At 45.1% G+C, this 15,767-nt stretch overlaps 1 long non-coding RNA gene across 1 annotated transcript; it reads left to right on the top strand.

Moving 5' to 3' along the window:
* The first annotated feature begins 387 nt into the window (after positions 1-387).
* Positions 388-7,438, top strand: LOC134354339 (uncharacterized). Its single transcript, XR_010019775.1, has 3 exons — positions 388-626; positions 821-1,034; positions 7,241-7,438. It is a non-coding gene; the product is annotated as an uncharacterized LOC134354339 (long non-coding RNA).
* Positions 7,439-15,767: the final 8,329 nt, after the last annotated feature.

The raw sequence follows: 15,767 nt of genomic DNA, 5'->3' as shown, positions 1-15,767 counted from the left end.
GAGAATTTAAAATGTTTCTCTCAGTACAATTGCTTCTATTAGCAACCAAACGTGAGTGTTGGCACATGGTTTCCATGGTATCAATGACATCTCTTGTGGTAAGGGAAAGTTTTCTTCAGTTTATTTCTGGAAGTTGAAACTGAAGTATGACATGAAAAGGATGTATAGCAGGACCTTTTGTCAATGTAACATGCTTCAGATGCTGAAACACCTATTTCTTTATTAATCCCATGGTAAACACTGCTATTAACAAACAAAATAAAAGCTAATCACACACAGACTTCAAATCTGCAATGAATACATTTCTGAAGCTGAGCAAATATTTATTTTATTTTGCAATACAGCACATGAACAGGCTCTTCCAGCAGAATGATCTGCACTGCCCAAATACACGTCACCAATTAACCTACTAACCCGCACAGCTTTGGAATGTGGGAGAAAACCAGAGCACCCAGAAGAAACCCACGCATTCCAGACTTCTTACATCTTACAGTTGGTGCTCCGAGATGATGGTTAAAAAGGAGGAAGTGCAGGAAATACCCAGCAGACCGGGCAGCCTCTGTGAAAATTGAAACAATGAGTGATTCAGGTCTGAGACCTTTTGTCAGAACCGGGAAAGAGAGAAGGTAAGTTTTAAGTTTCAGAGTGGGGCTGAAGTGAGGGGTGGATAGGTCGAAGGGTTAATGAGTTCAAATCTTGGTAAGTGTGAAGTCAAGTCAAAATTGTTGTCATATGCACAAGTACACTGAGTGTCTGGTACAATGAGAAACTTGTGAGAGTTGAAGTTGAAGTTCAAGTTTATTGTCTTTCACCCATACAGATATATACCGCCAGATGAGACAACATTCCTCCAGACCAAGGTGCACTATGCAGTACATATGATATGAGAAATTCTGCAGATGCTGGAAATGCAGAGCAACACACAAAATGCTGGGGGGTCTTGGCACGTCAGGCAGCATCTATAGAAATGAACTTTCAGGCCAAGACCCTTCTCCAGGACTGGAAAGGAAGCGGGAAGACACCAGAATGACAAGGTAGGAGGAGGGGAAGGAGGAGAGCTAGAAGCTGATAGGTGAAGCCAGGGAGATGGGAAAGGTAAAGGGCTGGAGATGGAGGAATCTAATAGAACAGGAGAGTGGACCGTAGGAGAAAGGGAAGGAGGAAGGGATCCAGGGGAAAGTGATAGTCAGGTGAGAAGGGGGTAAGAGGTCAGAGTGGGGAATAGAAGAAGGCAGAGGGAAGAGAATTTTTTTTTACAGGGAGGGGAAATCAATATTCCTGCCATTAGGATGTTACAATCCGGTCAAGATGGAGCCAGAGAACAGTGATTCCTCAGATGACATCTTCCAGATAGTCAAATCACAAACAAGGGAAAATCTGCAGATGCTGGAAATCCAAGCAACACACACAGAATGCTGGAGGAACTCAGCAGGTCAGGCAGCATCTTTGGAAAAATGTACAGTCAACATTTCGGGCCGAGACCCTTCTATCATTTCAGCTTTTCTATGTCTTTTACTTATTCTTTTTATCTTAATTTTGTTTTTGAATCTGTTGGACCCCGTGACTTACAGTCTATAGTTCTTTCTCAGGAACCACGCCTACCCTGGAAGGGGAGGATGACTATGACACATGGATGGAAACTACGTCCAAGTTGTTAGAGGCGTGGCCAGGTTCGGATGAGGAAAAGAGACAGCGATTGGTGGAAAGTTTGAGGGGAGGGGCGGCCAGTGTAGTCCGGGAGCTGAGGGCGGAACGGCCCTCTGCTTCCCTGGCGGAGTATCTGGAAGCCTTGGAGGGAGCGTTTGGAACGTCAGGAGATCCCTGGGAACTTTCAGTGGAGTTTCACTACATGGGGCAGGGGAGAGGGGAAGAGCTCTCAGAATACATTTTTTGGCTGGAGAGAATGCTTACTGGGTTGCGGTGCTGAGGAGTAGTGAAGGTGGACGAAGTGGCGAGGTTGAGGATGAGTCAGATATTTAGTGGTTCCCTGGAGGAGGACAAGATGGCTTGGAGTCTCCGGCAGTCCTATAAAAGGAGCCCCCCTCCGTTATTCAGGCAGCTGATTAGAGAGGTGTGAGAGGAGGAGAGCGCTTTGGACTGGAAAAGGGGCTTGGGCCACTGGGGACAGTCCTCAGCGGTTCAGGAGGTGGTAGCAGGGTTGAGAACCGAGAAACCCAAGGGGTCCCGGGGGGAAGGGACCCCCGCTTGAGGGGAAGGACAGGGAGAGTACCGCCTTCGGGGGACAGCCCGCACCGTGGGCTGAGAGTGGGGGGGGGGCGTCCCGGGAGGAGAGGGGCGGCGGGCAGCGTGTGCTATAACTGTGGGAAACAGGGGCATTTCCAGCAAGAATGTGAGTGGCCGGGGGTGTGCTACAGCTGTGGGGAACAGGGTCACTTTCGGAGGGATTGTGAGAGACAAGGCACCCCGCGGAGGGAAAGCCCGCGGGCCACTAAGAAGGGAGAGGTGTCGGGAAACTTAGGAGAGGCTCAGTGATGGAATGGACTGGAGTCTCAGGAGGAACATGTTCCCAGAAAGCAGCCATGGGACCCCCGAAAGCCCATGCCCTTATTCCGGATGGACTGGTGGGACCCCGTTCCAGAGTGTCCCTACGGATAGAGGGAATCTTTGTAAAAGCCATCTTTGACACAGGATCGCAGGTTACCTTACTGTACCGGTCGTTCTACAACAAATATCTAAAGCTTTTGCCAGTAACCCCGTTTAATGCACTGGAGATTTGGGGCATAAGTGACGGTGATTACCCATAGGATGGGTACCTGTCAGTGAGGTTGGAATTCTCGGAGGGCAATGTGGGAGTGTCAGAAGCCCTTGAGACGCTGGTGTTGGTTTGTCCACACCCAGTGGAAACAGGTGGCACTGCCCTTTTGGTGGGGACTAACTCCCCTCTCATACGACAGCTCCTGGGAGCCTGTAAGGAGAAAGTGAGGGAGAACTTTCTGGAGACCCTCTCGGTACACCCAGTGTTTCAAGCGGCGTTCGAGGAAGTAGGTGCCCCCCAGGGGCTGGATCCTGAGTTCAAACGAGGGATGGTGTGGTGCACTCAGGCGAGGCCTAAAGTGATACAGCCAGGGGAGGTGGCACGAGTGATGGGGACCCCCAGATTCCTCGGAGTACCGGCGGGCGAGGCCCTGTTAGTAGACGCCCCGGAAGACCTAGAAGGGGAGTCCTGGTTCCCGGCTGTGGTGCTGGTGAGACCTGAATTGCAGAGGCCCTCAGTTGTACAGGCATGCTGGATGGGGGTGATCGTAAGGAACAAAACGGAGCAGGAGATCACCTTTAAGCGCGGGATGCCCCTCGCGCACTTGTTCCCAGTGACGGTGATGTCCAGCGCCCCCGTGAGGCCCACTGGAGGAAAACTATTGGAGAACAGGGGGCGGTTGACCGAGGAGGCCTTTAATTTTGAGGACTCCCCTGTACCGCGGGAGTATAAGAGAAGGCAGGTGGAGAAGATGCTGAAACTAGGGGATGTCTTTTCTCAGAGTGAGCTTGATGTGGGTTGTTCCAAGAGCACTCGTCACACCATCTGGGTGACTAATGACACCCCATTTAGAGAAAGGTCGTGGCGGTTGGCCCCAGCAGATGTGGAAGATGTGTGGCAGCACTTGCGGCAGTTAAAGGACGCAGGGATTATTGTGGAGTCCCGGAGCCCCTATGCGTCCCCCATAGTAGTGGCTAGGAAGAAAAATGGGAGAGTGCGCATGTGTATATTTTCCTATAGATTGAGTGAGCTAGCACTCTGCTATCCCTGAGAAAACTCCAAGAGAGAAACGTGAGCACGAGCTACCACAAGGAGAAGCTCACAGATGGGATGAGGGGCCATGATGGGCTGCATTTCCTGCTGATTAAAACATTGAGGGAGATTGAATCATCAAGGCAAAGGTTCTCAAAGAGGCTGCTGGGTTCGATTTGCTCCCTTCAGAGTAGCCACTGTTTCGAGTCACTTCCTTCAGAAGGGCAGCTGGGTCCTGACGATCTCAGAGACATTATCGAAATTCTGAGATTTTTGGATTGGATTGCAATTCATACTGGCCTCTTTCAGTTCTATATTTTTCTCTGTTCTTGCCCATTCCTTCTTGTCGCTGATTGTTAGGTTGGAGATTGGGGTTTGATGTTCTTGCTGTTTCTCCATGTGGGTGGATCTGTTAGTTTTTATGCGAGGGAAAGGTTAGGGGAGTTGGGGTTTGTGAGCTTTTGTTCCTTTTTACTTTTCTGGGGAAGGATTGATGTCTTTCATTCAATTATTTCTATGGTTTTCTATACTCTGTGGCTATCTAGAGAAGACAAATCTCAGAGTTGTATTCTGCACACATACTTTGATAATAACATGAACCTTTGATCCTTTGAGGCTGGAGGCTATCCAGATGGAATATAAGGTGCGGCTCCTCCACCCTGAGGTGTCCTCATCTTGGCACAAGGGAAGGCCATGGACTGAATTTTTAAAACTCTGGTGAGGCCACATCTGGAGTATTGCATACAGTTCTGTTTGCCCCACTATAGGAAGGATGTTGACTCTTTAGAGAGGGTGAAGAAGAGGTTTACCAGGATGCTGCCTGGTTTAGAGTGCATGTGCTATCACAGGAGGCTAGGTAAACTTGGGTTCTTTTCTTTGGAGCATTGGAGGCTAAGGGGAGATCTGATAGAGGTTTATAAGCTTATGAGAGGCAGAGATAGAGTAGAAAAGGAGTATCTGTTTCCCCGGATTGAGATGTCTAGTACCAGAGGGCATGCATTGAAGGTGAGAGGGGAGATGTGAGGGGTAAGTTTTTCACTCAGAGAGTGGTAGATGCCTGGAATGCGCTGCCTGGTATGGTGGTAGAGGCAAATACACTAGAGGCTTTTCAGAAACGTTTGGATAGGTACGTGGATGTAAGAAAGATGGAGGGATATTGACTTTGTGTTGGTAGGAGGGATTAGTGTTTGGGTGTTTTTGATTTGCTTTTTAACTAGTTCAGCACAACATTGTCAGTCGAATGGCCTGTTCCTATGCTGTACTGTTCTATGTTCTATGACATGTTGGGACAGGAACATGAATCAGAATTAAAATGTTTGGCCACTACTAAGTTCTTCTTTTGGCGGATGGGCGGTGATGCTTAACAAAGCAGTCCCCCGGTATAGGGTGGGTCTCTCCGATATACAGGAGGCCACACTTGGAGCACTGAACTCAATAGACAACCCCAGAGGATTTGCAGGTGAATTGTTGCCTCACCTGGAAAGACTGTCTGGGGCCCTGAATGGAGGCGAGGGAGGATATGAATGGGCAGGTGTAGCATTCTGGTCGCTTGCAGGGATAAGTGGGGAGGAATGATTGGACAAGGGAATCACAGAGGGAGTGGAGAGAACGGTGGGATCCCTTTGAAGATGGCGGAAGTTGAGGAGAATAACTCACACATAAACATCCAATGTAATATTATCAGAAATAACTTAAATCATAAAGTGCATGGTAAAAAGTAAACAGTATAACACTACTGGCACTTCATACGTGATGAGACCCGAGTGGTGGCAGGGAGTTTCGTAGACTCTCGGCCAGGAGAATGAAGCAGTTTCCCATCCTAACAACTCTGTTTGCCAGAGTATCAAATGCACTCAGGTACAGTCAGCATACAGAATATAAATTATGCATGGAGTAGTATCATACAGTGAAAAAAGAAAGAAAAGGTTGTGTAAAAGTAAGGCCAAGGTGCAAAGAAGATACAATCCGAGACACGTCCAGCGTAGTGCAATCGGTGGTCCATAGCGTTCCGTTGTTGAGATAGGGTAATGGTTCTGCTGGTCGATTCAAGAACCTGATGTTTGTTGGAGAGTAGCTGTTCCTAAGGCTGGTGGAGTGAGACTTCAGGCTTCTGTACCTCCTGCCTGAATGTAGCAGTGAGAAGAGGGCATGACCTGGAGGGTAGAATACCTGCTTCTTTAGCCAGTCTCTTCTAAATGCTGACGGTAGCGGGAGGGCTGTGCCTGTAATGAACTGGGCCGTGTCCACTACCGTCTGCAGCCTTTCGCATTACGATGTGTTAGAATTGCCATACCACAGGATACTCTCCACCATGCAGCTGTAGAAATGTGTTAGTGTATGAAGATTTTTAAAGGGATTAACTTTACTTGACAAGTGCATCGAAATATCAGAACACAATGAAATGTGTCATTCGTGTCAATGACCAACTCAGAGCGAGATGGCTGGGGGCAGCCCACAAGTGTTGCTGTGCTTCTGGTGCCAATATAGAATTCCACACTTACCAACCCTAACTACTACGTCTTTAGAATCCCTTTGAAACCAACGCGGTCATGGGGAAAAAGTACAAAGGGCTGAAGAGGAAGAACTTCCCAGTTCTGATGAAGTGTCTCGGCCCAAAGCATTGACTCTTCATTCCTTTCCATGGATGCTACCTGCTGAGTTCCTCCAGAATTTTGTGTGTTTTACACAGCCTGCCTACTCTTTAATCTGCTACACACCACTTGTCCTTTTCAAAGTCTCCGTCTCAAATTTTTATCCATTTGGGGTGAAAGCCACCCCACAATCTCTTTGACCCCCTACGTCAGGAAGGAGGTATGTTAGCATTAGGACAAGAATGATTAGGATGGGAGACAGCTTCTTCCCTCCGGCCGTGAGATACTGAGCTCCCTGCCACCTCCCAGGTCTCCCCACACATGAAACGCCAGTAGCGTAACTCTGTTTATTTTTTAACTTGTGTCGCAAATGCAGCTTATGCTAAATGTCAGTCTTTTGGAATACATTTTATTAGCCTTTAATTTATTCATGCTAATATTACTTTATGTGTTATGTGTATGAGTTGCTTTCCTTAAGGTTGTTGTAGCCATGGGAGGTAGTGCAGATAAGCTCCCACTACCTATTAAATGCTCCCAATGGCGTGTGTCTCAAATTGCCTCTGACAACCAAATCCAACTCCTGGTCTTCATGTGTAACTTAGCTACTAAGTCCAGTGGAACATTTTCTACTGACAGGAGAAGGGGCAAAGGCAGGTTACTGGTGCCTTAAAGCTAGTCACTTCGGCCAGATAAGGCTAGTCAGCCATTATTGGCAGCTCATCTAGGAAAAGGAAAACTCTGATCTCAAACCTCGCGGCTATACCCACTCATGGGGGAAGCTTCAGGAGTAAACCCTGAGGAAAAGTCTGGAACTGGGGTCCCTAAGACAGTTGAGGTCAACTCTGACTGGCAACTCCTGATGTCAAACTTTGATGTCAAACTGTATCTGTTGTTCCTTCAGATTCATCAAATGTGTGGAGAGAGGGAGCCTGCGACATGGAGAAAAGTTTTCCCTCTGTATAATACTACCTTGGCTTGTGTACCAGCTTGAACATCATGTAAACAGCTAGGTTACAGTATCCATGGTCGATCTTGACCAAGGAACATTGTTTCATTCAGCAGTATACATGTATACAATTGAATAACAATAAACTTCAACTTGAACTTGAAGCCTATTGATTCACACAATTTCTTTTAATTTGAAAACATGTTTCTACTATTGCTTCAGTGGTTTCAAGAGTAATCAAGGTGAAATTGAGTGATCTGAATGATAACAAGCAGTCTTCCAGGTTTAACTAGCTCGAAGGGACTGGGAGACTATTGAAAATCCTGATTCTTTACTCTACTGTGTATTGAAATGCAAGTGAGTGGTGAGGTTTTAAATGAGCTCTATTTATGAGACTTTGATATGAGCTTGATGTGAATAACAGATGAGGCTACCCTTACTCGGTGGTTACATGGTAGCCCTTGAATTTGAATTGAATGGGCTTATTATTGTCTCGAGTATCCAGACGCAGTGAAAAACTTGTTTTGCATGCCATTGATACAGATCTTTTCATTACAACAGTGCATCGATGTAGTACAAAATAAAACAATAGCAGAATGCAGAATAAAGTGTTACACAGAATGAGCAGTGTGGACAGAACAATATGGTGCAAGGTCCACAACCAGTTAGATTGCAATGTCAAGAATTAATTTAATCTCTCTAGCAGACTGTTCAATAGTCTAATAAGAACGAGATGGCAGCCGTCCTTGAACTTGGTGTTACATGCTTTCAGGCTTTTGTAACTTCTGCCCGATGAGAAGGAGAAGAGAGGAGAGTGTTTGGGGTCTTTGGCACATCCTGTCACTGATCGAGTGGCCACTGAGTGTATGTTCATGGTCTTCTGCTGCTGTAACCCATCCACTTCAAGGTTCAATGTGTTGTGCATTCAGAGATGCTCTTCTGCACACCTCTGTTGTAACTTGTGGTTATTTGAGTTACTGTCACCTTCCTGTCAGCTTGAACCAGTCTGGTCATTCTCCTCTGACCTCTCTCATTTACATGACCTTTTTTGCTTAGAGAGATATCACTCACTGAATTTTTTTTTTTGTTTTTCACATCATTCACTGTAAACTCTGGAGAGTGTGATGTGTGAAAATCCCAGATCAGCAGTTGTTGAGATACTCAAACCACCCCATCTGGCACCAACAATCATTCCACACCCATAGTACATATTACATATCCTCCTCATTCTGATGTTTAGTCTGATCAACAAATGGACCTCTTGACCATGTCTGCATCCTTTTATACATTGAGTTGCTGCCACATGTTTTGCTGATTAGACATTTGCATTAACAAGCAGGTGTAAGGCGTACCTAATAAAGTGGCCACTGAGTGTACATTGACTGCTACACTGAGGTAGTGCGATGTATAAATATGTAAAATCTACTGCTTCAAATTTCTGCTGAATACTTTAAGAATGCCAGACCTTATATCATGATGAAGGGTCTTGGCCCTAAACGTTAACTGTTTATTTCTCTCCGCAGATGCTGCTTGACCTATTGAGATCCTCCAGCATTTTGTTTGTGTTACTCTGGGTTTCCAGCATCTGCAGAATCTCTTGCGCTTAACCTTAGGAAAATATTGTGTTTATGTACTGGGGTGAAAGGTTGTGCAACTTGTTATTGTGTGCATTAATGCCCCAGAAGAAATTAAGTCGGCTGGTGGTGCAGTGACATCAGCGCTCGACTCTGGAACAGAGGTTCTCAGGTTCAAATCCAGTCGGGCCATTCCTGAGTACGCTTTCCATCCGTGCCTGGTTGAGAATTGAGCTCGCAACACTCGTAAAATAAAGAAAAATATTGAAAAATGTCTGTGCGAAGAGTGGCGCCCCACGCATTCTTCTGATCTATGCCTCGTAAGGCATGAAAATGCTCGACACTAGCCTGTCAGGCCTGAGTCGACGTTATCATCATCATCATCATCATCATCATCAGAAATGAGAACTGTTTACACCATTTAACAAGGTCACCACCAGTCACGGTGTGTGCTTGGTAATATCAGAACCCTAGTGTGGAGGACAGACTCTGATGTAGAGATGGTGATTGATGAGAGTTTACTCATAACAATTCCAAAAGAACACTGGTGACTTGGCCAAGCAACACTGTGAAAAGTAACATTCTCAAAACTAGGACCCAGGATTAGCACTAATTGGGTGTCCACTTAAATAATACAAGTAATACAGAATTGCCACACCTATCAAAATAAACTTAACAAGCTTAAACAGAAAGCAGCAGGAGACCAAATTACACTTGAGAAAAACATAAGGACCTCTAAACAATTAATGACTCTTATTAAGCAACAATTAACCAATTCAGATGCCCTAAAAACCAGGGGCCCAATGCTGTCCGGCTCCCCACACAGCCTTCGAAGAGCTTATTGCAGTCATTAGATGGACTGATGTTGAAATGGAGACACCAGGGACTTCACAGAACGTACAAAAGCACAGTACAGGCCCTACAGTGCATGATGTTGTGCTCACCATTTAACCTACACTAAGATCAGTCAAGCTCTTCCCTCCTACATAGCGCTCCATATTTCTTTCATCCATTTGCACATCTCAGAGTCTCAAGTCTTCCTATTGTATCTGTATGTACCACTACGCCTGGCACTGCCAGCTTCCTCTGACATCCCCCTATAATTTCCACAAATTACTTTAAAATCACGCCCCCTCATTTTAGCCATTACTGTCCTGGGAAAAAGACGCTGGTTGCCCACTCTTATCATCTTGTACACCTCTATCAAGTCACCTGTTATCTACAGAGAAAAGCCACAGCTCTCTCAAGCCCGCATACACTGGGTCAAGCAGCGTCTGTGAAGATGTGTGAGTGACACCGGTTTGGCCTTTGGGCCTTGAAACCAAACAGAATGTTCTTCCATCAGGATGCTGGATTGGCTCAGCAGGTAAGGCAGCATCTATGGAAGGAAAGTCAAAGTTTCAAGACAAGAGGATGGAGAAGAGAGATTTACCGGGGAGGGTGGGGTCTTTGATTATCTTGGCTGCATTACCAAGGCAGAAATAAACATTGACAAGACCCACGGAAGGGAGGTAGGTTTCTATGACGTACTAATTTTTTTTTATTTAGAGATACAGCACAATTACAGGCCCTTCTAACTCAGTGAACCTGTGCCACCCAAATGCACCCATATGACCAGTTCACCTATGGACCTGCATGTCTTTGGAATGTGGGAGGAAACCAGAGCACCCGGAGGAAACCCACGCGGCCATAGGCAGAATGTATAAACTCTTACAAACAGCAGCAGGATTTGAACCCGAGTCACTGGCATGCGATGCTAACCACTATGCTACCGTGCCACACTATCGCTATGTACAGTATCTACAGTTCTATGTAAAAGTCTTAAGCATATAGCTATATATATAGCCGCTGCAGTGCAAGACTTTTACCCAGTACTGGATTTGGTATTTGCTAACGTGGAGTGGATAGCAAGTTTGAAAATCTGGCAGGAGCAAAAGATGTTGGGAATGATGAGGGTAGAGCACCGCAGGAAGGGTGTGGGACAGCTGGCAGAGAAGGAGTGCCAAGGTAGGGGTGTGGGGAGGGTTGGTACAAGTGCAGACACATCCAGCCCTGAGGCACGAGGCAAGGTCATTTGATTCCAAACAATTGGTTTATTGATCATTACAGAATGTCTCTCTGGTGTTTTCCATTCCTTCCTCTCTCCCTTCCCCTTTTCCCAACCATGATTCCCCTCTCCCTGCCCCCTTCCTACTCCCAGTCCACAATAAAGCCCCATATCAGAATTAGGTTTATCATCATTTACATACTGCATGTCATGATTTTTTATTTGTGGCAGCAGTACAGTGCAATATATAAAATTATTTCAGTACTGTGCAAAAATCTGAGGCACTCTAGTTACATACATGTGTGTCTCAGATTTTTTCACAGTACTCTATGTACAGTATAAAGTATTGCTCTCTATTTTCTTTCCTATTCCACTTGGAATGGTCCATGAATCCATGGACAATGCATGACATGAATCTTGTTCATGAACATTGCCAGTTTTTTGTTTTTTTTTTGCACTATTTATTTATATGTGTAGTTTATAGATTTTTATGTATTAGCCTGTACTGCTGCAGCAAAACAACAAATTTCATGCCATACATTGGTGATAACAAATCTGATTCTGATTCCTGGTTGCTAACGTTCACCACTAGTGTTCAGCCATCCAGCCCCTTGGGATCTAGAATTCCCTTCCCATAGCTTCCTGTCTCACCACCTCCTTAAAATTTACTTCAGATGGTGTCACTGGAACTAAAATCTCCATCTGCGACCTCTTGGAAATTTCTATCCAATGTACCTGGATGGTGACTCTTGTTAACAGCTCACTGTAGGCATAAGCTACAGGTGTAAATGACTAGTTCCCTACGGGGACTTCTGATAATTCTTGGAACAGTCTTCTCCAATTAATTTTTCACATAGAGTTCCCAAGTGACAACTTGCCTAAATACAAACCAGGCCTTGATTTGCTTAGGTTTTGAGACCAGGAGTGATAGCTATCTTACGCATCTGAATTAACCAGACAACTGAAACTACAGTAAATGAGAGTAGTTTGGGGAAAACTCAGAGAAGGTAGTTCCTCCAAAGAGATGGGTCCTGTTGGACCCTGTGTTCTATGATTCAGATTCAGAACTAGATCCAGATCCAGCTCCAGAACCAGATTCAGGTCCAGATTCGGGCCCAGATTCAGATTCATTTATTTATCACGTGTACATTGAAGCATACAATGAAATGCATCATTTGCATTAACAGCTAAAATACCTAGGGATGTGCTGTGGGCAACCTACAAGTTTCACTGTACGTTTCAGCACTGACATAGCATGCCCATGATTCTCCGTAGAACAACAGAGAACACAACAAAACAGAACACTAAAAACTACAAACAACAGCAGAACTGTTCCTTCCCATCCGTGCTTACACACAGACAGTCTTCCAATGTCTTCATTAGCTTTCCTGGTAACTTCTTCAAAATCTCTATAAGATTGGCCTGGCATAACCACACACAAAGCCATGCTGACTGTACTGTATAGCCTACATTATAATAAGGGACTACCTTATGTTGTAGTAACATGTCGTTGAATGCGCTATTAGGCGCATATTGAGCATGTGCTATTAGGCGCGTATTGATCTGTACTTGTGTGTTCAGTTCGGTTTCAGTCAGTAAAGAACCCTGTTAACTTAGCTCCCGTCTCCAGCATTTTTATGTATAGCTTTGTTGTGTAACCTGACCACACACAGAAAAAATTGGCGACGAGGTTAATGAACCTACATCGTCTCGGAACGCCGTGTTTTAATTGATAACGACACTCGGAAGAAGAGCGCAAGGTACGAGCCAAGGCAGTGCAAGACCGTGAATCGGAAAGGAAATGGAAGCACAGCAGCAGGTAAGGAACATTCGGACACCAAGAGACACAGTGGGAGCCACAGCACGTCCAGCCGAGACCACAGCCGGCGCTGACCCCAGGGACTAAGGATCTGCCTGCCCCAGATGGGAGATAAAAAGAAGCGACACACACATCTGGACGGAGTGCGCTCGTGGCGCTAGCAAAAAGGTCATATGAGTCAAAAAGGAAAATAAGTGAAGAATGGGGTTTAATTAACATAACAAAGATGGCGGTGATTGGAACCATTACAACATTTGATAGTGGCATTGAAGACTGGGCAACTTATATTGAAAGAGTGGAGTTATATTGTGAGGCTAATGGTGTTAATGATGAAAAGAAAGCCAGTGTCTTATTCAGTATTATGGGAGCAAAAACATACAGGCTGCTACGGAGCTGTTAAACCCTGAAAAGCTAGCTGACAAAATGTTCAAGCAAATAGTAGACATGCTCCAACAGAAACTTAAACCCCAAACCACTGGTCATTGCTGAAAGATTTAAATTCCTTAAACTGAATCAGATCAAAAATGAAAGCATTTCTGAATATTGTGCTGAATTGCGCAAATTATCAGAACATTGTCAATTTGGAGCTGGCCTATCGGATGTATTGAAGGACAGGTTAATGTGTGGCATGTACAATGAAACCACACAGAAGAAGTTCCTGTGTGAAAAAGACCTTACGTTCGAGAAGGTGCTAAATATCTCAATATCAACGGAAGCAGCAGCACCGGGTGCTTCCGAAATACAACAAAAATCTCTAGAATATGCCACAAATAATATGTCACTGAACAGAAATGAAGGAAAGAAATGTTACTGTTTTGGGAACAGGTCACATGACCCTGATGATTGTTGGTTTAAAGATAAAAAATGCAGAAACTGTGGCAAACAGGGCCACATTAACGAAGTATGCAAAGCTAGTAAACAGCAGAAAAGGGACAGAATACAGAGAAACAAGACACCCCAGAAAGGAAAACACAACAATGTACAAAAAATGAAGGAAGGCAGTTCTGAGTGGAAATGACTCAGACGAAAGTGAATTGTCTTGGCTGCGACTTCACAACATGAAAGAGACAGATGATCGAAGAGTAATATGGATCACTCCACAAGCGGCAGGCGTGAGACTGAAAATGGAGTTGGATACAGGCTCAGCTTTAGCAGTGATCTCTGTGCACAACTACAAACATCTTTTTTTGCACATACCTCGGAAATGAACTAAACTACTGCTAAAGACTTACACAGGACAGAAAGTGCATCCCGAAGGCAAAAACAAAGTGACAGTGACCCATGGAGGTAAAACACAGCAACTGGTCCTCTTTGTACTGAAAAAGGGAGAACCATCATTGCTGGGATGTGAATGGCTCAGGAAAATCCAGTTGGATTGGCACACCATCAAGGCACTAGATGTGTCAACAAAGGATGGCAGCTCGGTGGGGAAGATGTCCACAGCTCTCCTCTCACCCATTGCTGACTATTACAACAACAAGGAGGAGCTAGACGGCATTGACAGGGAGACAGATATTGCCAATAAGCAGGATGATGAAGACTACCTGGAAGTAAAAGAGCAGATGTACCAGGAGAGATTGACATCTCTCAAAAGACAGCTACAGCAGTCACAGGAAGGCACTTTGCAGGAGTATCAGAAAAGGATGAAGAATCTAGGTCAACAATACAAGGAAAGAATACGAAATGCAGAGCTTTTTCTGCAACTGGAGACAGAACAAGTGGAAAGGAATTGTATTAAAGAGAAGAAAGCAGCAGTGAAGGAATTTGAAGATAAGAAGATTGAGTTAGAAGAAAAGAAAAAGATGATTGAGAATGAGAGGCTAACAATGGAACTCACAGGAGATTCTATGGAGGCGTAGCCCCCAAGGCCGACCTCAGGGTTGCTCGGCTCGCTGTCGTCTAGGGAAACAGCCCTCGGCCCCGCCAAACTGGATAATTCGTTTGTGTGGATGCTGTGTGATGTAGCCCACCCCGCCCAAATAACAGACAATACACCAGATACGATTAAATGATTCACAGCTTATAGATATTACTGGAACTATATAATTAATAGAGAATAAAATATAAAAGGAAAATAAAAGGTGCCACACTTATCAAAGTTCAATCTCTTCGTGCACAAAAAAAAGTCGGAGCTCAGGACCCTTCTTCTTCACCCTGTGACCCCTCGGACCACCTCGACTGGCTGCCTGGGACCGACAACGGTGGTCGACTAGACGCTCCACACGAGTCCGTCTCCGTCTCCCCTCCTCGCCGAACGCCCCGCTCAGGGTCCGACCCCGTTAGCGGACTCACAGCACCTGGTCCATCCTCTGTCTCTCTCTCCCGCCTTCTCCCTCAAAACCCTGCGCATACAAATCTTCCAGATACACCAAAGTCATAACAACTATTCCAATTGGTTGGTAACATCCTCTTATCACCCCGTAACCCACAACAAGCTGCTAGCGCAAAGCTTTCTCAGCGTTTAAAAGAAGCTTTCTCAGCATAACAAAGAAGCATTCCCGATTATAACAAAGAAGCCATTTTAATTAGCCTACACAGTAACATAAGAGACGAAACCCCCTTACAGAGGTAAAGCCAATAATGACTAGAAAACTAAGGAGGAGACCTAATGACCCTGTTCCAATTACAGACAAAAGACAAAAACCTGCACCCGTGCAGTTAAATTACTTGGTAACAGATGAACAGATAATGGAAGATCTGCAAGCTCTCAATAAGCTTAAATCTCCGAAAAGACCAGATCCTCCATCTTCTCCTGAACAATTTCCTTGGGAAAGATCCAAGAAAATTGGTCATCCCTTAAAAGCTCTTGGATAAAATCAATTCCATTCAAATGGAACAGCTTTCGCACAAGGTAAATCTTGAACCAACCATTTCCTCCATTGAGAATCATACACTTAATCCTTCGCAAGGAAGTTTCTTTTACACGTACATATCTTGAATCCTCAGCCATTAGTCTTGTTTTGCACAAAGAAACTGGTAAATAGCATCAAAACAGAGATGAATTCTGGCAACAAACTGTAAGGTTTCTATTGTTGTATTTTC

This window comes from Mobula hypostoma, chromosome 11 (assembly GCF_963921235.1).
Source record: "Mobula hypostoma chromosome 11, sMobHyp1.1, whole genome shotgun sequence".
Classification (NCBI taxonomy): Eukaryota; Metazoa; Chordata; class Chondrichthyes; order Myliobatiformes; family Myliobatidae; genus Mobula; species Mobula hypostoma.
This window is presented reverse-complemented; position numbering and strand designations above follow the sequence as displayed.